The sequence below is a fragment of the Bombina bombina genome, chromosome 12 (assembly GCF_027579735.1).
Source record: "Bombina bombina isolate aBomBom1 chromosome 12, aBomBom1.pri, whole genome shotgun sequence".
In the NCBI taxonomy this organism is placed as follows: Eukaryota; Metazoa; Chordata; class Amphibia; order Anura; family Bombinatoridae; genus Bombina; species Bombina bombina.
In genome coordinates this window covers 14766820-14789006 of record NC_069510.1, presented here as the reverse complement: position 1 = coordinate 14789006, position 22187 = coordinate 14766820, and the positions used below count along the sequence as shown (strand labels likewise).

The 22187-nt window shown below is 40.0% G+C and overlaps 2 protein-coding genes across 2 annotated transcripts in view; one reads left to right on the top strand and one right to left on the bottom strand.

Annotated features, from left to right (window-relative positions):
* Positions 1-22187, top strand: part of SLC2A6 (solute carrier family 2 member 6) — a 152583-nt gene that overhangs the window by 9312 nt on the left and 121084 nt on the right. The gene's annotated exons all lie outside the window — the stretch shown is intronic.
* LOC128642867 (uncharacterized) overlaps positions 1-22187 on the bottom strand; it is a 263770-nt gene that overhangs the window by 170441 nt on the left and 71142 nt on the right. The window contains exon 2 of the mRNA XM_053695727.1: positions 9580-9708. The gene's annotated coding sequence lies outside the window, so the exon portion shown is untranslated. The remainder of the gene's footprint in view (positions 1-9579; positions 9709-22187) is intronic.

Genomic DNA, 22187 nt, shown 5'->3' with positions numbered 1-22187 from the left:
TAACTTCTTCTTCAGAGGCAATGTTGAATCTGGATAATGAGAACTGTTTTTAAACCTCCCGCTGTGTTTGTGGAGGGGGTGTGTGAACCGACTGCTTGGTGATTGGTTGGTTATTCCTTGTAACACCCCTGCTACATCCGGGGGTTAGTAACAGAAGAAAGTACAAGAAAGTAAAATCCCTTCGTTATTGTAAATATCACATTTGTTAAAATCACTATGGTAGGTATTCCGATATTAGCACATTTGTACACCCTTTGAGGAACGGTTTCCCGAGGTTAAACTACGTTAAATCTTTGTAACTATTTATGGATCATTTACCCTAATAACATTCTGATGAGTATAAAACAAGTTTTTTTAAAAAAACATAAACGAAAACTATACTTACCCGTAGGTTTAATACACAGTATAAGCAATAAATCTACAATTGTAATGACAAAAATACAAATAAAAATGAAGTAACTGTGTGATCGAGTACCACATACTATTTTGTATATAATTTAAAAGTGAACGCACCTTTTACCCCTTGTACGAGTATTGTATTCTATTAAAATTATTTTCTCTAGTTCTTAGTTGACAAATCTCATTTTTACTGACAGTTAGTTAAACTGGGCTAAACTGATTTTTTTGGTGATACAAATATATATACACATAAAGTCAGTTTTCTGATTATGTTATTATTTGTTAATATATTTCTTTCCTGTTTTCCTCTTTTGAGGGGGAATCATTTGGTTCCTACTTTTAAAATGTATACTGATGGTAGAGCATAATGGTGACATTATTTTATTACAAATGGTTCACATTTTTGTTAATATATAATAATGTATCAAACATTTTATTAGTAATACAAGGTTGTCGGTTTGTTCTAAGGTAACTAGTTATATTGTATTAGCTGTGTTTAATTTCATATGTGACGTGTATATAAGCCAGTTTGCTAAATACTTTATAAGAAAGCCACAATATCTACATCTTTATTTAGCCCCATTGGATACAATGTGTTGAAATAGTGTATCCAATAGGTTTCTCTTTGTCTGAGTTTTTTTACCCTATCCCCACCGCTGGCATCTGGAGGGATGTGTTCCATGACAGTTCCCTTTAAACATTTAGGATCTTTTTGATGGTATTTGCAATAGTGGTCAGAAAGATTGTGTCCTTTGAACCCTGCCTCAATGTTTTCAATATGTTCTAACAATCTAGTTTTAAAAACTCTTTTGGATCTTCCAATATACTCCAGTCCACAACTGCATTCAAGTAAATAGACGCAGAACTCGCTCTTACAATTGGTTAGAGTGTTTATTTTACAATCTTTATTATTTGATTTGGATTTAACCAAATGTGTCTGTTTATTGCCACTATATGTATGGGCACAGCCCTCGCAGTTTTTGCGATTGCATTTGAAAAATCCTTGACTGTTACAGGCCCATTTATCAAGCTCCGTATGGAGCTTGAAGGGCCGTGTTTCTGGCGAGTCTTCAGACTCGCCAGAAACACAAGTTATGAAGCAGCGGTCTAAAGACCGCTGCTTCATAACCCTGTCCGCCTGCTCTGAGCAGGCGGACAGGAACCGCCGGAAATCAACCCGATCGAATACGATCGGGTTGATTGACAGCTCCCTGCTGGCGGCCGATTGGCCGCGAGTCAGCAGGGGGCGGCGTTGCACCAGCAGCTCTTGTGAGCTGCTGGTGCAATGTTAAATGTGGAGAGTGTATTGCTCTCCGCATTTAGCGAGGTCTTGCGGACCTGATCCGCAGTGTCGGATCAGGTCCGCAAGCCCTTTGATAAATGGGCCCCCTAGTCTCAAGCCAGGATATTTGAACTTTCTTTCCCTTAAAGAGACAGTCTACACCAGAATTGTTATTGTTTTAAAAGATAGATAATCCCTTTATTACCCATTTCCCAGTTTTGCATAACCAACACAGTTATAATAATATACTTTTAACCTCTGTGATTATCTTGTATCTAAGCCTCTGCAAACTGCCCCTTTTTCAGTTCTTTTGACAGACTTGCAGTCTAGCCAATCAGTGCCTGCTCCCAGATAACTTCTCGTGCACAAGCACAGTGTTATCTATATGAAATAAGTGAACTAACACCCTCTAGTGGTGAAAAACTGTTAAAATGCAATCTGAAAGAGGTGGGCTTCAAGGTCTAAGAAATTAGCATATGAACCTCCTAGGTTAAGCTTTCAACTAAGAATACCAAGAGAACAAAGCAAAATTGGTGATAAAAGTAAATTGGAAAATTATTTAAAATTACATGCTCTATCTGAATCATAAAAGTTTATTTTGGCCTAGACTGTCCCTTTAAGTTTACTTGGGGCCAGTAAATTTTTTAGTGATTTATTCTTCCTAAAAGTTACTGTTGGGCCATCCCCTATGTTGTTTTTGAGGAATTTGTTCTGTTTAAGGACTGGCCAATATTTCTTTAGAATGTTTTTAATTTCGGGGGCTGCTTCGTTGTATGTAGTAATAAAGCCCGGATCTCTGCTCCTCTTTTTGTTTTTGATGTCATTGTTTAATGCTTCTATTCTTACTTCTCGGTTTCCCCCCAGAAGTTTGTTTCTATCACAATTTCTAGCTTTTGTGTATGCAGTGTCTATTATCCTTTTGTTATAGTTTTTACTTGAAAACTGTTGTTTTAGTAGTTCTGACTCTTTGTCAAAGTCCTCCAGCTTCGAGCAATTCCTCCTTAACCTCTGGAATTGCCCAAAGGGGATATTCCTGACCCAAGACTTGTGGTGTCCACTATCCGCAGGAAGGTAGCCGTTGCTATCGGTTTCCTTTCTGTATAGTTTAGTAAGGATTTTATCCCCTTCATGAAAGAGGACAAGATCTAGAAATTCTATTTCCTGAGTGTTAGGTTTGTGTGTGAAGGAAAGATTCATTGTGTTGGAATTGGCATAATCCACAAAATCTTTGATGGATTCTTCATTGCCATTCCAAATCATTACAATATCATCAATGAATCTTCCCCACCACACAATGTTGTCTTTAAATAGGTTGTTGTTATAAATGGAGTTCTCCTCTCAGTACCCCATGTATAAGTTAGCATAGCTTGGGGCCATGATCGTCCCCATCGCTGTGCCGCTAATTTGGAGATAGTGGTCTCCCTCAAATTGGAAATAGTTCCTTTCTAGAACAAATTTTGCACTTTGTTCAATGAAAGTTAGTAACTCTTTTGAGAAATTTGTTTTCTCAGTTAGTGTCAGCTTGAGTACTTGAATCCCTTTAAGGTGAGGTATATTCGTATATAACGCGGCCACGTCCATCGTGACCCATCTATACTGTTGGTTCCATCTGATCTGTTCAATTTTTTTGACCGTGTCTAGGGTGTCTTTCAGATAGGATTTCAGTTGTGGAACTAGTGGTTTGATATAGAAGTCTACATACTGGGATAACCTTGCTGTAAGGGAGTTTATGCCGTAGACTATAGACCTCCCTGGAGGGGTGGTGCTGTTCTTATGCACCTTAGGTAGGTGATAGAACGTTGCAGTTTGAGGGTAAAGGTTATTTAAATATTTGAATTAGTGTTCATTTAGAATTCCTTTCGATTTTGCATCGTCCAAAAGGTGTATATAATATATATATATATATATATATATATATATCCTCCAAAGAGAGATAAGCACAGTCTTACATTACCACAACTGCCAGGGTGCACTTCATATAAATTGTATCCATTCCTCGTTAGCAAGAAGGCACTCACTGGTCTTTAGTAAAAAATAGCTTTTAATTCATAGATTTAAAAAGCAATTACATCCATAACGTTTCGATGTCGTTATGACATCTTTGTCAAATGTTCTGCTAACATCACCAATATAGGACAAACATGTTCCCAAAGTAGAAAATCGCTAACAACATACATTTAAATACAACCTTATATACCCATTCATATTCACATCTTCCCGCTTCTGCAGATCCTCCATCTTCCCCCTGACGTCATCGCGCTCAGACGCGAGCGTGAGCGTGAGACGTCATTTGTTTCCAATTGGCCATGTGTCTCCATGGCAACCGCTTGTAAACACACTACAGTGTGTTTTTCTTAGCCGCTCCCACTGTTGTCATCATGCAACTGCGTGACTATAGCCCTATCGTATAGGCTGATCAGCAGGCGGTTGTCATGGGAACCTATAGCCAGGAAGAAAAAACATAAACACCAACAAACTGTGTTAGTCCCAATATAAGGCGTATGAGTTCAGATAGGTATCAAACGATATGACAACTTGCGGATGAAGATAAACTTCATATGAAGCACAACTGTGCCTTTCAATTACAGATCCACAAGTGGTTTAACTACTATCCCCACACATAACAGCCTAAAAATAAAGGGACACATTAAATATATACAAAATTAAAAACAATGTAACTGTTTAGCAAATATCACCCATGCTGATAGCTTGCAATTCCTGACTGACATAGTTAGCACCATATTCCCTGATAAAACATTATCATTGGTATGTACACTTGACTCCATTTTTGTATATTTTTTTGATACATAGAAAAACATCTCCTTCATGTCTGATTGGAATAGATAGAAACCAGTGTGTACCCACTAGAATGAAGATTCATGTGGATTCCTGGAATATATTCCTACATATTGGGATGGTAGATCAAAATATATGTCCATGGGGGGCGTGTCGAAACAGCAACCAAGATGGCTGCTTTTCTTTAAGGCTGATTACAGGAGCAGATAAAACCGCTATTCACTGCTCTGAAAACTCATAATCTAAGCTATTTTTTAGTAATATTTTACAGTCCAGTAACTGCTGAACAGAGAAATATACTTATTCACCCAGATTTCGGCCCGGAAGACCTAACAGATGTGGTGCGTAGCGGAGGCCTTCTAACGGCCTAAGCCTTCATCTAGCCCTCCCCATTATCCTGCAGACACAGGACAAGCAGCTGTATAAGCTGAACATTCCCCAATAACTACTGAAAGTTATACCCCTCTCCCTACAATATACAAAATGCAGCCGATAGAACTCTCCTTGATCACGGCTTTAGACAAATGGCTGTCGGACCGGTCAGACCTCATGATACTACATATGAAGCTAGCATGGGAAAGTTCGGATACCTCTAAGATACAGGACTGTATACAAGATCACCCTATGAAGCCACAAACGGAGATATCTCCCACTAAATTTGTACCTTTGGCGACAACCATAGGCTCTAACACCCCAGTAACAAACTCACCCGCTATGCTGACCAATGCACTATTACCTGATGCTGCGGGTGGAGCGGTTGCATCGGGGAACAGTTTGGGACCTGTGACAGGAAAAGGAGGCATTGTCTACGACCAGGCAACTGGAGACTTGCGGTCTCACATCCCTAACATAGGAACCATAGGAGTGGGCAAAGTAAAGGAGAAGCCGTTAAAGATCCAGCTCATGCCCACAACCGTTGTCTCACCTCACTGTGAAGTTGACCGACCCCTGAAACAGCTGATGATTGTTCATCCTCCAGATGCTGCCTTTACCCGCGGCGTTGGAGATCATGCCGTTCAAGGCCTTCACTGGAGGCATCCACCTCAACCCCCAATTCAGCTAGAGCCTTGTGACAGGGTTCAGCGAATCCGTCAGATGCCTGGTACATCTGCTATACAAGGACTCAGATCCGCGCAGCGGTATGGAATAGACCCGCTTAGGGCATATACGCCATTTCACACAGCTACCTACAAAGCCGGAGTGGGGTAGAAGAGTTAGGCAGTAGGCACATAGCTATGCATGTCCATTAGAGTGCCATACCTACATTGCAAACCCTCTCCGGACTAATGATACTATAATATGGTGGAGGAACTCTGGGGGATAAAAATAATTCTGCTTATGCATACATCTGCATTGTTAATTTGCAAACCTACGACTACATCTAATAGCAGCTGACCCTCTATTTTAAAGAAAAATCTTTTATTTACTGCCATTTACCTGATTCATCAAGGGCACACAAGTATTTGCTATGTTTTCAAGGACACATATCTGACCATTAATCTGTGCATTCAGTATGTTCGCAACTCGCTTGATAATTACTACTCTATATATCTTGTGACTTTATAATATATGTTAGTATATACTCCATTACTAGGTTTGGTTGTATTGAAATATGTTTTCATTTTTATTGTGGTATGTCCCATCAAATAGTTGTATGTTATTTTTTTTATGCCCTAAAATAGTCACTTACTGGATCCCTCTAGCGAGAGGTCGCATTACTCTCTGAAAAGCACCCATACCTTTATAGAGGATCATTAGTGGGCTAGTTGTTCTATTTTTGCCTTAGAAATTTACATTGCCCCCCTTTAAGGTTAAGGCAGCTCTGACCTAAAGCTGCTGCTTTTATAAAACAAATGGCTACTATATGGGGATTTATTGTCTGTTCTTATTATAAAAGCATGAGGTTTATTTGTTTCTCTTTGAGGGCAATTACAGTCTGTATTTAGAGTGAATTATACTGACAAAATAGGTGATCTAAAACATACTCTACTGCCAAGAATGCTTATATCATCTCTGTAATATATTCACATTCAACAATCTATTCTTGCACTCTGTATTTGCCAGTCCTTGTTTGTTTTGCATTTATCCTCAATAAAAATATTTAAAAAAAAAAAATATATATATGTCCATGTTCAATTTATGGGTTATTTAGTGTAGAATGGTCCAAAGTCCAGATTAGTGTTCAATCCCTTTGGTATGACCGTGTCCAGCATATGAATCCATTTGGTTTCTCTCTGGAGCAATCGATTTGCTCTGTTGCCACCTCTTGGTAATGGTGGAATATGGTCTATGACCATCGTTTTCATACTTGAGACACTATGTCTGTGTTGTGCAAAATGGCGTGCTACAGGTTGATCTGAATCACCCGATTTTAAAGCTTCGCGGATGGCACATTGATGGTTTGCCATCCTATCTCTGAAGCTTGTGACAGTTTTCCCAATGTACACCAGGGAACATGGGCAAATCAACATGTAAATGACATGTGTACTGGTGCAGATCAGCCGATGACGGATAGTGTAACGTTTATTCGTATGTGGATGTTGAAAGGTCTTCCCTCTTATCATGCCATTGCACGTCGTACAGCCCCCACAGGTGTAACAGCCTTTACTTGAGGGCTTCAGCCATGTGTCTTTCTGGTAACAGCTGACCGGATCAGTCTTCACTAACAGATCCCGCAAATTATCAGCCCGTCTATGCACCATACGTGGTGGCCTGGTGCCATAGAAAGGGAGCGTTGTGTCCGTTTCCAGGATTGACCAGTGTTGACGTACAGATCTGGTCAATTTTGTACTCATAGGAGTGTAAGTGCTGATAAAGTTCTGTTGAGTTGTGGTAATGTGTTTTGGTATATTCACATTGGTGGCCGTGCCTTCCAATAACTCCACTCTTGTGTTATGGACCACTCTACTGTCATAACCCCTCTTTACCAACTTCTCCATCTCATCCAGTTGTTTTAACATCGTGGGTACATCACTGTTGTTGCAGATGACCCTAGTGAGTTGTGATTTAATAAGCCCTGTTTTTTGATGCCTAGGGTGAAAGCTATTAGCTTCCAATAAAGAATTACGGTCAGTTTCCTTAGTATATAAAGAAGTACCAAATATACACTGTTCATCATTTAATACCTTAATTATATTAAGGTCCAAAAAATGTACCTCCGTATCACTGTACTCAAGTTTAAATCTGATGGGACAGCCCATGGAGTTCAAACCTGACACCCATTGCTCAAACTCAATTGCATCCCCTCTCCACACCAGGAACACGTCATCAATGTAACGTACATAGTACCTGATGTGGGGATGGGCATGTGGTTTCATGGCCTGCTGTTCATACCATGCCATGTACAAATTTGCATATGAGGGTGCCATGTTTGAACCCATGGCTGTCCCAGAGATCTGTAAGTAGTAGTCACGTTCAAACCTGAAGTAGTTCTTGTCTAAACATAACATAATCAGTTCACACAGAAATTCCACAGGTGGCCCTTCATAAAGAGGATTGTCAGTCACCATGGATCTGACAGCCCCCACTCCCCCCTCATGAGGGATGGAAGTGTATAGACTGTCAACATCCATGGTGACCAGCAAATCATCTATATTTAGATCAGTGTAACTCCTAAGAGTTTGTATCAAACTTGCTGAATCCTGTAGATATGCAGGGATGCCTTTAACTACAGGTTGTAGATGGAAATCAATGAACATAGATAGACTGGATAATAGAGAATCCCTGGCAGACACAATCGGTCTGCCAGGGGGATTTTCTAGAGTCTTGTGCACTTTTGGCAACAAGTATAGCACTGGAATCTTAGGATGGTCAGTAATTAAAAAATCAGTTTCCTGTTCAGAGAGTATCCCTGATTCCAGACCCATACGTATCTGTTGGTCTATAATTCTTTTATAAGTGGCTGTTGGATTACCTTTAAGTTTCAAGTATACCCCTGTGTCCGAAAGCTGGCGTAGAGCTTCTGCCCTATAGTTAGTATAATCCTGTATGACTATAGAGCCACCTTTATCCGCTGGGCGGATGATAATTGAATTATCATCTCTCAGCGATTTAATTGCTAATCTTTCCTCAGCATTTAAATTGGGATATATTGTGTCTGTTTTAGAGTTATTGATGTCATGGCATATCATTCTTGTGAATCCCCTGATAGAGTGATGGGTTCCAGGAGGTTCAAAAGAAGATGGTTTCCTGAATGTGGGCAATGGTCCCATGATCTCATTCTTAAAAAATTCTTTTAGTTTTAGTTGTCTCTGAAACTTATGAATATCTACCATAGTGTTAAAAGTGTCACACTTAGGGGTAGGTATAAAAGAGAGACCTCGATTAAGGACGGACATTTCACTTTTACTCAATTCCCTTGAGCTATGGTTAAAGATGATATTTACTTTTTCTTTGCTCCTTTTTTGCGTGTGTCTCCCTCGCCTATTGTGTGGTCTTCTCTTTCTTTTATATCCCTCTGGCCGGGTAACGGCGGCTTTGCCGCGGATCTCGTAGCCACCCCGGAAAAAGACAGCTGTTGTGAGGTCCCTTTTGCATTGACCCCTGAACTCTCATTGCCAGATGAATCCCCCCCACTGCTATCAACAATACTGAGTGTATTCCTACCACGTGTGTTTCTACGTTTGTGTCTGGGCAATTCATCCTTACCATATAACCAACGATAAACATGTCTATCTCTATAATCATTTTCTACCGTGTTTAGTTTCTTATTTTTAAACATTATTAACTCATTCCTGTATTTAGTTACCATGTTGTCTAGTTTGGTAACCCAATCCTGTGAGCTATCTTCCACCATAATCTGGTAGTTCTGCAGCTTAGTGGTTTCAATTTCCACTTTGATTTTTGCTTCCAGTCTGCTGACCTCCTCTATGACTAAAAGTAATAAGTCATAGGAGCACTTATTCAATATTGCACACCACTTTCTGCAGAACTCCATATTCTGGCGGCCTAGTGTAGGTACATTTTTTATTCTGAAGCCCCTTGGTATATATTTTTTACGGTGATACCCCGAGAGGTACACCGCATGTAAGTGGTAGTCTCTTTCTTTCTCAAATTTAACAATTTATGGTATATATTTATAGGGGTATCTCCCCTTAACTCACTCAGGTCATCCACAACTCTTATTCTTTCGGCGTCTTCATCTGTGAATCCTAGAGCCTCTGTATTAAAGTCCTCATCCATATAAAGATTTTCCATATCCGGTATGCTGGTTGCCATGTTGAAGTGAATGTCTGTCAGGGTTTGCAAACAAGCACAGGTAAAATGAGCCAAACAGTGTTAGTGATTTCTTCTCTCTGTTAACACTTTTAATTATATCACAAATATCTTATTCAGAAAAGTGGAGTGCCTCATCTCATAAATCAAAATACAAATATCCTCCAAAGAGAGATAAGCACAGTCTTACATTACCACAACTGCCAGGGTGCACTTCATATAAATTGTATCCATTCCTCGTTTGCAAGAAGGCACTCACTGGTCTTTAGTAAAAAATAACTTTTAATTCATAGATTTAAAAAGCAATTACATCCATAATGTTTCGATGTCGTTATGACATCTTTGTCAAATGTTCTGCTAACATCACCAATATAGGACAAACATGTTCCCAAAGTAGAAAATCGCTAACAACATACATTTAAATACAACCTTATATACCCATTCATATTCACATCTTCCCGCTCCTGCAGATCCTCCATCTACCCCCTGACGTCATCGCGTACAGACGCGAGCGTGAGCGTGAGACGTCATTCGTTTCCAATTGGCCATGTGTCTCCATGGCAACCGCTTGTAAACACACTACAGTGTGTTTTTCTTAGCCGCTCCCACTGTTGTCATCATGCAACTGCGTGACTATAGCCCTATCGTATATGCTGATCAGCAGACGGTTGTCATGGGAACCTACAGCCAGGAAGAAAAAACATAAACACCAACAAACTGTGTTAGTCCCAATATAAGGCGTATGAGTTCAGATAGGTATCAAACGATATGACAACTTGCGGATGAAGATAAACTTCATATGAAGCACAACTGTGCCTTTCAATTACAGATCCACAAGTGGTTTAACTACTATCCCCACACATAACAGCCTAAAAATAAAGGGACACATTAAATATATACAAAATTAAAAACAATGTAACTGTTTAGCAAATATCACCCATGCTGATAGCTTGCAATTCCTGACTGACATAGTTAGCACCATATTCCCTGATAAAACATTATCATTGGTATGTACACTTGACTCCATTTTTGTATATTTTTTTGATACATAGAAAAACATCTCCTTCATGTCTGATTGGAATAGATAGAAACCAGTGTGTACCCACTAGAATGAAGATTCATGTGGATTCCTGGAATATATTCCTACATATTGGGATGGTAGATCAAAATATATGTCCATGTTCAATTTATGGGTTATTTAGTGTAGAATGGTCCAAAGTCCAGATTAGTGTTCAATCCCTTTGGTATGACCGTGTCCAGCATATGAATCCATTTGGTTTCTCTCTGGAGCAATCAATTTGCTCTGTTGCTACCTCTTGGTAATGGTGGAATATGGTCTATGACTATCGTTTTCATACTTGAGACACTATGTCTGTGTTGTGCAAAATGGCGTGCTACAGGTTGATCTGAATCACCCGATTTTAAAGCTTCGCGGATGGCACAACGATGGTTCTATGGCACCAGGCCACCACGTATGGTGCATAGACGGGCTGATAATTTGCGGGATCTGTTAGTGAAGACTGATCCGGTCAGCTGTTACCAGAAAGACACATGGCTGAAGCCCTCAAGTAAAGGCTGTTACACCTGTGGGGGCTGTACGACGTGCAATGGCATGATAAGAGGGAAGACCTTTCAACATCCACATACGAATAAACGTTACACTATCCGTCATCGGCTGACCTGCACCAGTACACATGTCATTTACATGTTGATTTGCCCATGTTCCCTGGTGTACATTGGGAAAACTGTCACGAGCTTCAGAGATAGGATGGCAAACCATCAATGTGCCATCCGCGAAGCTTTAAAATCGGGTGATTCAGATCAACCTGTAGCACGCCATTTTGCACAACACAGACATAGTGTCTCAAGTTTGAAAACGATGGTCATAGACCATATTCCACCATTACCAAGAGGTGGCAACAGAGCAAATCGATTGCTCCAGAGAGAAACCAAATGGATTCATATGCTGGACACGGTCATACCAAAGGGATTGAACACTAATCTGGACTTTGGACCATTCTACACTAAATAACCCATAAATTGAACATGGACATATATTTTGATCTACCATCCCAATATGTAGGAATATATTCCAGGAATCCACATGAATCTTCATTCTAGTGGGTACACACTGGTTTCTATCTATTCCAATCAGACATGAAGGAGATGGTTTTTTCTATGTATCAAAAAAATATACAAAAATGGAGTCAAGTGTACATACCAATGATAATGTTTTATCAGGGAATATGGTGCTAACTATGTCAGTCAGGAATTGCAAGCTATCAGCATCGGTGATATTTGCTAAACCGTTACATTGTTTTTAATTTTGTATATATTTAATGTGTCCCTTTATTTTTAGGCTGTTATGTGTGGGGATAGTATCGATCGCGGTTAAACCACTTGTGGATCTGTAATTGAAAGGCACAGTTGTGCTTCATATGAAGTTTATCTTCATCCGCAAGTTGTCATATCATTTGATACCTATCTGAACTCATACGCCTTATATTGGGACTAACACAGTTTGTTGGTGTTTATGTTTTTTGTTCCTGGCTGTAGGTTCCCATGACAACCGCCTGCTGATCAGCCTATACGATAGGGCTATAGTCACGCAGTTGCATGATGACAACAGTGGGAGCGGCTAAGAAAAACACACTGTAGTGTGTTTACAAGCGGTTGCCATGGAGACACATGGCCAATTGGAAACGAATGACGTCTCACGCTCGCGTCTGAGCGCGATGACGTCAGGGGGTAGATGGAGGATCTGCAGGAGCGGGAAGATGTGAATATGAATGGGTATATAAGGTTGTATTTAAATGTATGTTGTTAGCGATTTTCTACTTTGGGAACATGTTTGTCCTATATTGGTGATGTTAGCAGAACATTTGACAAAGATGTCATAACGACATTGAAACGTTATGGATGTAATTGCTTTTTAAATCTATGAATTAAAAGTTGTTTTTTACTAAAGACCAGTGAGTGCCTTCTTGCAAACGAGGAATATATATATATATATATATATATATATATATATATATATATATATATATATACACACACACACACACATACATTGTATATATATATATATATATATATATACATACATATACACACACAGACACATATATATATATATAGATAGATAGATAGATAGATAGATAGATAGATAGATAGATAGATATACACACACATACATATATACTGTTTATTTATATATATATATATATATATATATATATATATATACACACAGACACACAGTAAGTCCCTGTATTTGTAAATATACTGTTGTAATCTCTTCTCTGTCAGTGTCTTTAAATCAGTGCTTCCATCAAGCTTTTGTTTCCTCTATTCATTATAGTTCCTTGTAGGGCCAGATGAACTAAAGGTCTCTTGTCTAGTGAAATAACCTCTCAAGTCTCATTAGTATGGTCAAGTCACTCAGCAAATGTTAGCGTGAGAGCTGTTTATCTGCAGGTACTGGGTGTGAGACATACATTACAATAAAATGTCAGATTTCTCTCTATGAAGGCGAGTTTTTGATCATTAGGCTGTAGCTTCTTGTAAGACCTATTTCTTTAACTTTAAATCTCCCCCTTTCATATAATCAGGTTACTCTATCACGCATGTTTATATGCAACAGGATTCAATGATGTTCAGGACATTGTACAATAATGTTAGTAGAAGTGTAATTAACAATAGAGGAAAATTAAAGTCTGCAAGATGCTTGGCCTATAACGTTTAAGCACCTTGAGATCATAATATAAAATGTTTAGATATGTACAGGAAAACAACTTTGCATTATACTTCAATTGTTTATTTTGACCTCTTTTCATGTATTGGATTGTCCAGTTCTGATATTTGCCGGCATTACAAGCCTAACCCTGCTACAGTAGATACAAGAAGTCTACACACAACCTTATGAAATGTAAATACAGAAATAACAACAATGTAAGTGTCAGACTTTTTCCATTTGTGTTGTGATCTTCCAACAAACAAAAATTAGGAATATTTAAAAATTGAGCGGGGGGGGGGGGGACACAAAAAAACAAAACTACAAAACACCCCAATGGCATAAGTCGGCATCTATAATGGGGTTTCAGCTGTGTTCAGTTAACTAATCACATACTAAATCATGCCTGTAGGTAAGTAGCGTACACCAGTCATCAGTAAAAATGATTCTGATTAAACCCATATTAATTGACACACATAGGCGACTAGTGGGCAGGAATAGGGGTGTACCTAAAGGGAAAAAGGATAAAAACAAATGTGTAGAATAATCACAATAACGTGGTATAAATGAAATCAGGCTTACCAGTACAGGTCTACGTGTTTCTGCCCTTACTAGGCCTCTATCAAGACTGGTTTTAGGTTCTTACCGGTGGCCTTTTATAGAGGTGAATGACAAATGACCGGATGTGCAGTATAATCACCATTTCCGGTTTACAATTTTCGTCAAAAGTGAAAAAACTTGTTAAATATTATTCTAACAATAGTGGTATATGTGAGGCGTTAGTTAGTTCATTGTGTGACATTCCACATGTGAGAAATAAGTAGTATATTCAGTTTGTTTAGCCTCCGTGTATAAGTGACGTCACTTCCGGTTTAGAAAGGAGCCACAAAAAAACGATTCGTTAAAAGATCAGATTCCTAAATAGATCGGTCAAGGTGGATTACTTATAAACTTAAAAGATTCTTTATTTCATTTCCTTAGGTTGAATTGTTTTAAAAATTTTTGGATTAAAGTATATTTATGTCTTCCGATTTTCGGAAGTTTCCAATGGTCGTGACGTCACTATAGGTTGCGCTCTTGATAGGACAAGAAGGAAGGTGTGTGCTCTGGCTAGAAAGTATACCATTACACTCTTTGTCATTGGAAACATTGGAGGTGTGTCAGAGATGAGCTCACTGATTGGGTATTGGTCATTTCGGATATGTCAGAGTCAGCAATATTATGTGTGATCCGATTTCATAAAACCAATAATAGTCCATGGTGATACCATAATAAAGGCTAGAAAATGCCAATCAAATACTTGTCACAAATGTATTATAATATATTCATAGTCTACACTCAGCGAGGTGACTAGAAAGATGAATGTGTAAAATCTAATGAGGGGAGGAAGGAGGATTAGAATCTATGAAATGAAAGATAGAATCAGCGGGTGATACCTAATTTTGAGATTTATCGTTAAACCGCTATATGTATACTGGATGGGAAGCTACATGGTCTAAATCAGGCAGTCCTCTCAATGGATGAATTTAAGCTGGAGTGTATATTCAGTAGTTTATAACTGGGTACTAAGTAAGTCGTTCCTGAGAGTACCAGGTGTATAATACCTGAGAGTGAGAATATATGTCCCATAGAAGATACTCAATAGACTTATAAGATCCTAGAACCTCCAATGACGAATGAGTGTGGCGTGTAGAATTTAAAGGTAATACATTTCAGAATGTCGAGGTCATAGGTGTTAAATGACTACGAGTGAGAATCTAACAGTGAGTGGGTAAGTTAAAGGAGACATGGCGAAAAGAAGTGTTTGGCATCCTCCTAAGAGGTAGGATATATTTTTCAGACATGGGAAAAAGATTCATATATGGTGGTAAGCTTTCAGTGGACTATAGATGTCTCACATTTTACCTGTAGAGATATACAGTCCATAAATAAAAATTAAAATCCAAGAGAGACTATAAGAGGGAGCCTTTAAATGAGGAGGAACTTCACTGCTCTGGATTTTACATAGTTAATTCTATGGCCTTAGATAGGTCCCACAGTGGTTAAATAAATGTTCCAAAGACCTGAAGTCTGCATCTAAATTATATAAGAGTTGAAAGGCCATTAATGAGGTGATCCCTGTACAGAGGGACCAAAGTATCCTGCAAGGGGGGATGAGCGAGAAGGGAACTATATGATTACACTAAAGATGGTTCATAAAAGTGATTGTGAATAACATGTCCTGGCAAAAGGTGCATCCACAAAGTATTAGTTGTGCAGCCTTATGCAATCAGGGTGTTGTAGTTTTTATTTATTTAATATGTTACTGATACTATTTGTTTTCTCACTATATTTTTGTTTCTTGGCAGATCACATTACACTTAGCGGTTACCTCTTCTTGCCACCATACCTGTACTCAGTTTAAAGCCGAGTGTCTACGCAGATCCATCAACACCTAATGTAAGTGTTGGTGGCTGCAGGAACTAAACATCCTGAAAAACAGGACACTTGTGATAGCATTTAGAGGTTAACGGCTAATGTGTAATGTGAGCTAGAAGGAATCAGAACTAATGAACTATGTACCCCAAAGAGTGGAGCCCAATAGTGATAGGTGACCCTAAAAGCAAAGTCATCCGGCCGGATAATTCTGTGGCTAAGGCAGGCAGCAGAAAGTGAAGTTGTAGTCACTGACAGAAGTGTATTTATGCAGAAGATTACAAGGTCTAGCCCTGCCCTAGGGTGACATTTTAAATCACAGCAGACAATTGCCCTTGGACTTATTGGACTGAGCTCCTCCCCCTCTAACACATTCATACAAATATCCCTTTTGATCCGGACTATTTTTGTGTCTAGATGTTGGACTACAAATGACTAAACAGGAACACATTAAACACGTACAAACCATGGTCAGATTCACAAGTGAAAAGGGTAATAAGCATTGGAAGGTGGAAGAGATGGACAGATCCAGACTTGCAAGTAACTTACAAAATATGTGTATGTATCAGAGCCATATGTAGTTCATAGAGAAAATTCTTAGAATAGCCGTAGCCCAATTCCTAGCTGAAACCGAGCCTTGGGCATGAGCTCTGAAACATGACAAGAAAAGAAAGCTCTTTTTGTGCTGACTGATTTGCTCACATGTCCGGCACCAAACACCTAACTACAAGAGAGTTCAGAACGTGTGTTAATCAGAGCTTCATGTGATATCCCTGCTATGTATAGCTCTGTCCGGGAGCCTTACAGATTGTGCAAGTTCATTTATATTTCAATATCAGATTCACAGGAAACGTAACTTATTTCTTCACAATTGTATCTTTCTTTTCATTGATCCCTTGATGTCTAGTGGGGTGCATGACAACTTCATGTATATTTTGCTTCTGGTTTGTGAGAAACAAAATTGTTTGGGAAGTGCAACAGATTTATCAGTGCCTAGGGCAGCGCAAAAACTAAATACACAAATGATGTCTTCCCTGCTTATAAAGATCAGCTAGAACACATTAGTTCAGTCCTGCTGGCATGCCTAAGATCACAGGCTGAGGTGTATGTGCAAAGGAGTCTACAATATAAAGATGTATTACTCTAGTTACAAACAATCGCCTAGATTTAGAGTTTTGTCGGTAAAGACCCACAGTGCTAACGCTCCTTTTTTTTCAGCGCACCCTTAAGCCAACGCTGGTATTTAGAGTTGTCTGAATGGCTGCGTTAGCCTCAGAAAAGGGAGCGTTGAGCATAATTTAGCTCCACTTCAACTCTCAATACCTGCGTTGCCTACGGTAGCAGTAAGCTGGAAAAACGTGCTCGTGCACGATATCCCCATAGGAAACAATGGGGCTGAGCTGGCTGAAAAAAAACCTAAAACCTAACACCTGCAAAAAAGCAGCGTTCAGCTCCTAACGCAGCCCAATTGTTTCCTATGGGGAAATACATTTTATGTCTATGAACCCCTAATCTGCTGCCCCTAACATCGCCGACACCTATATTATATTTATTACCCCCTAATCTGCCCCTCCCCAACGTCGCCGCCACCACCTACCTACACTTATTAACCCCTAATCTGCCGACCTGACATCGCCGCCACTATAATAAATGTATTAACCTCTATACCGCCGCACTCCCGTCTCGCAAACACTATAATAAATTGTATTAACCCCTAATCTGCCCTCCCTAACATCGCCGCCACCTACCTACAATTATTAACCCCTAATCTCCCGCCCCCAAAGTTGCCGCTACTATAATAAAGTTATTAACCCCTAATCCTAAGTCTAACCCTAACACCCCCCTAAGTTAAAACAAAATGTATGCTTACCTGATAAATTTCTTTCTTTTGCGATGTACCGAGTCCACGGATTCATCCTAACCTGTGGGATATTGTCCTTCCTGACAGGAAGTAGCAAAGAGAGAACCACAGCAGAGCTGTCTATATAGCTCCCCCCTTAACTCCACCCCCCAGTCATTCGACCGAAGGCCAAGGAAGAAAAGCAGAAACTATAAGGCGCAGAGGTGACTGAAGTTTACATAAAAAAATACTATCTGTCTTGAATAGACAGGGCGGGCCGTGGACTCGGTACATCGCAAAAGAAAGAAATTTTTCAGGTAAGCATAAACTTTGTTTTCTTTTGCATGATGTACCGAGTCCACGGATTCATCCTAACTTGTGGGATACCAATACCAAAGCTTTAGGACACGGATGAAGGGAGGGACAAGACAGGAACCTATGGAATGCATGGGTTCAAACGGAACCCCCTGAAGAACTCTAAGAACTAAATTTAGACTCCATGGCGGAGCAATAGGTTTAAACACAAGCTTAATTCTAACTGAAGCCTGACAAAAAGCCAGAACGTCTGGAACATCTGCCAGACGCTTGTGCAACAAAATAGACAGAGCAGATATCTGTCCCTTTAGGTAACTAGCTGATAATCCTTTCTCCAATCCCTCTTGGAGAAAAAACAAAATCATAGGAATCCTGATTTCTCTTGTATGGTGTATCCAGTCCACGGATCATCCATTACTTGTGGGATATTCTCATTCCCAACAGGAAGTTGCAAGAGGACACCCACAGCAGAGCTGTAATATAGCTCCTCCCCTAATTGTCATAGCCAGTCATTCTCTTGCAACTCTCAACAAGCAAGGACGTTGTAGGAGAGAGTGGTTAAATATAGCTAGTTTATTTTCTTCAATCAAAAGTTTGTTATTTTTAAATAGTACCGGAGTTGTGCTATTTTATCTCAGGCAGTAAATAGAAGAAGAATCTGCCTGAGGTTTCTATGATCTTAGCAGGTTGTAACTAAGATCCATTGCTGTTCTCACATATGTCTGAGGGGATTACACAGATGAGGTAACTTCAGCGAGAGAATGGCGTGCAGTTTATTCTGCTATCAGGTATGTGCAGTTATAATTTTTTCTAGAGATGGAAAACACTAGAAAATGCTGCTGATACCGGATTAATGTAAGTTAAGCCTGAATACAGTGATTTAATAACGACTGGTATCATGCTTACTCCCAGGGGTAATACCCTTATGATATTGCAATATAAAACGTTTGCTGGCATGTTTAATCGTTTTTATATATGCTTTGGTGATAAAACTTTATTGGGGCCTAGTTTTTTCCACATGGCTGGCTTAAATTTTGACTAGAAACAATTTCCACTGTTGTAGTATAAAAGTTACAGTTGGTGCAGTTAAAATTACAAACTGTGACATCCAGCTTCCCTCAAAGGCCCTCTGAATGCTATAGGACATCTCTAAAGGGCCCAAAGGCTTTCCATAGTCGTTTATTGGGGAAGGTAGGGCCACAGCTTGCTGTGGCAGTTGGTTGTGACTGTTAAAAAATGTCTATTTCTCTTGTTAAGTGTGTTCAGTCCACGGGTCATCCATTACTTATGGGATATATTCTCCTTCCCAACAGGAAGTTGCAAGAGGATCACCCAAGCAGAGCTGCTATATAGCTCCTCCCCTCACATGTCATATCCAGTCATTCTCTTGCAACCCTCAACAAAGAAGGAGGTCGCGAGAGGAGCTGGAGTTTTTACTTAACTATTCTTCAATCAAAAGTTTGTTATTTTAAATGGCACCGGAGTGTGCTGTTTTTCTATCTCAGGCAGTATTTGGAAGAAGAAACGTCCTGCATTTTTTTTCTATGATCTTAGCAGGCGTAACTAAGATCCACTGGCTGTTCTCGACATTCTGAGGAGTGGGGTAACTTCAGAAACTGGGAATAGCATGCGGGGTCCTCCGCAAATGAGGTATGTGCAGTACATTATTTTCTGTGTATGGAATTGACTACGAAAATACTGCTGTTACCGTATGATGTAAGTACAGCCTTAAATGCAGTAGTGGCAACTGGTATCAGGCTGATAAATGTATGCGCAGTCAAGTTATTTTCTAGGGACTAGAATTTGACTGAGAAAATACTGTTAAAACTGAAATAATACTTAAGCCTTATCTGCAGTGGTAGCGACTGGTAGCAGGCTTAGTGATAACTTTGCATGACATTGGAAAATGTTATTTTTTATTAAAACGTTTACTGGCATGTTATTCGTTTTTGTGAGGTACTTTGGTGATAAATCTCTTTGGGCATGATTTTTTTCCACATGGCTGATATATATTTTCTGCATGGAAACCGTTATATCAGGGCTCCCACTGTTGTGATAGGAGTGGGAGGGACCTTGTTTTAGCGTCTTGTTGCGCAGTTATAATTCTAGCACAGTCTTCCTGCTTCTTCCTCCTTGATCCAGGACGTCTCTAGAGAGCTCAGGGGTCTGCAAATTCATTTTTGAGGGAGGTAATCAGTCACAGCAGATCTGTGACAGTGTGCTTGACTGTGCTTAAAAGCGTTAAATCTTAATTGATATCCGTTTTATCCGTTTTGGGTATTGAGGGGTTAATCATCCTTTTGCTAATGGGTGCAATCCTCTGCTAATAATACACTTCTTGTTAAGAATTGTTTAATTATATCTGTATTTTTAAAGCGCTGCAGCATTTTTTATATTGCTTGTAAACTTATTGAAAGTGATTTCCAAGCTTGCTAGTTTCATTGCTAAGTCTGTTTAAACATGTCTGATTCAGAGGAAACTGTTTGTTCATCATGTTCAAAAGCCAATGTGGAGCCCAATAGAACGATGTGTACCAATTGTATTGATATTGCTTTGAATAAAAGTCAATCTGTACCGATAGAGAAACTATCACCAGACAACGAGGGGGAAGTTATGCCGCCTAACTCTCCTCACGTGTCAGTACCTGCGTCTCCCGCTCGGGAGATGCGTAGAATTGAGACGCCTAGTACATCTAGGCCCTTACAAATCAATTTACATGATATGGCTAATGTTATGAAAGAAGTATTATATAATATGCCCGAATTGAGGGGCAAGCGCGATAGCTCTGGGTTAAGGACAGAGCGCGCTGATGACACGAGAGCCATGTCTGATACTGCGTCACAATTTGCAGAACATGAGGACGGTGAGCTTCATTCTGTCGGTGACGGTTCTGATCCGGGGAGACCGGATTCAGAAATTTCAAATTTTAAATTTAAGCTTGAGAACCTCCGTGTTTTACTAGGGGAGGTATTAGCGGCTCTGAATGATTGCGACACGGTGGCAATCCCAGAGAAATTATGTAGGTTGGATAGATACTATGCGGTACCGGTGTGTACTGACGTCTTTCCTATACCAAAAAGACTTACAGAAATTATTAGTACGGAGTGGGATAGACCCGGTGTGCCTTTTTCCCCTCCCCCGATATTCAGAAAAATGTTTCCTATAGACGCCACCACACGAGACTTATGGCAGACGGTCCCTAAGGTGGAGGGAGCAGTTTCTACTTTAGCCAAGCGTACCACTATCCCGGTGGAGGATAGCTGTGCTTTCTCAGATCCAATGGATAAAAAGTTAGAGGGTTATCTTAAGAAAATGTTTGTTCAACAGGGTTTTATTTTGCAGCCTCTTGCATGCATTGCGCCTGTCACGGCTGCAGCGGCATTCTGGTTTGAGTCTCTGGAAGAGGCGATTCGCACAGAGCCATTGGATGAGGCTTTGCGCAAAGTTAGAACCCTTAAGCAAGCTAATGCGTTTGTTTCAGATGCCGTAGTGCATCTAACCAAACTTACAGCTAAAAATTCCGGATTCGCCATACAGGCGCGCAGAGCGCTCTGGCTTAAATCCTGGTCAGCGGATGTAACTTCCAAGTCTAAGCTACTTAACATTCCTTTCAAAGGGCAGACCTTATTCGGGCCTGGCTTGAAGGAAATTATTGCTGACATTACGGGAGGTAAGGGCCACGCCCTTCCTCAGGACAGGGCCAAACTAAAGGCCAAACAGTCTAATTTTTGTGCCTTTCGTAACTTCAAGGCAGGAGCAGCATCAACTTCCTCCGCTCCAAAACAGGAAGGAACTACTGCTCGTTACAGACAGGGTTGGAAAGGCAACCAGTCATGGAACAAGGGCAAGCAGGCCAGAAAGCCTACTTCCGCCCCTAAGACAGCATGAAGACAGGGCCCCCTATCCGGAGACGGATTTAGTGGGGGGCAGACTTTCTCTCTTCGCCCAGGCTTGGGCAAGAGATGTGCAGGATCCCTGGACGTTGAAGATTATATCTCAGGGATACCTTCTGGATTTCAAAACCTCTCCTCCACAAGGGAGGTTCCATCTTTCGAGGTTATCAGCAAACCTAGTAAAGAGAGAGGCATTTCTACAATGTGTACAAGACCTCTCAATCATGGGAGTGATCCACTCAGTTCCGCGATCGGAACAGGGACAAGGATTTTACTCAAATCTATTTGTGGTTCCCAAAA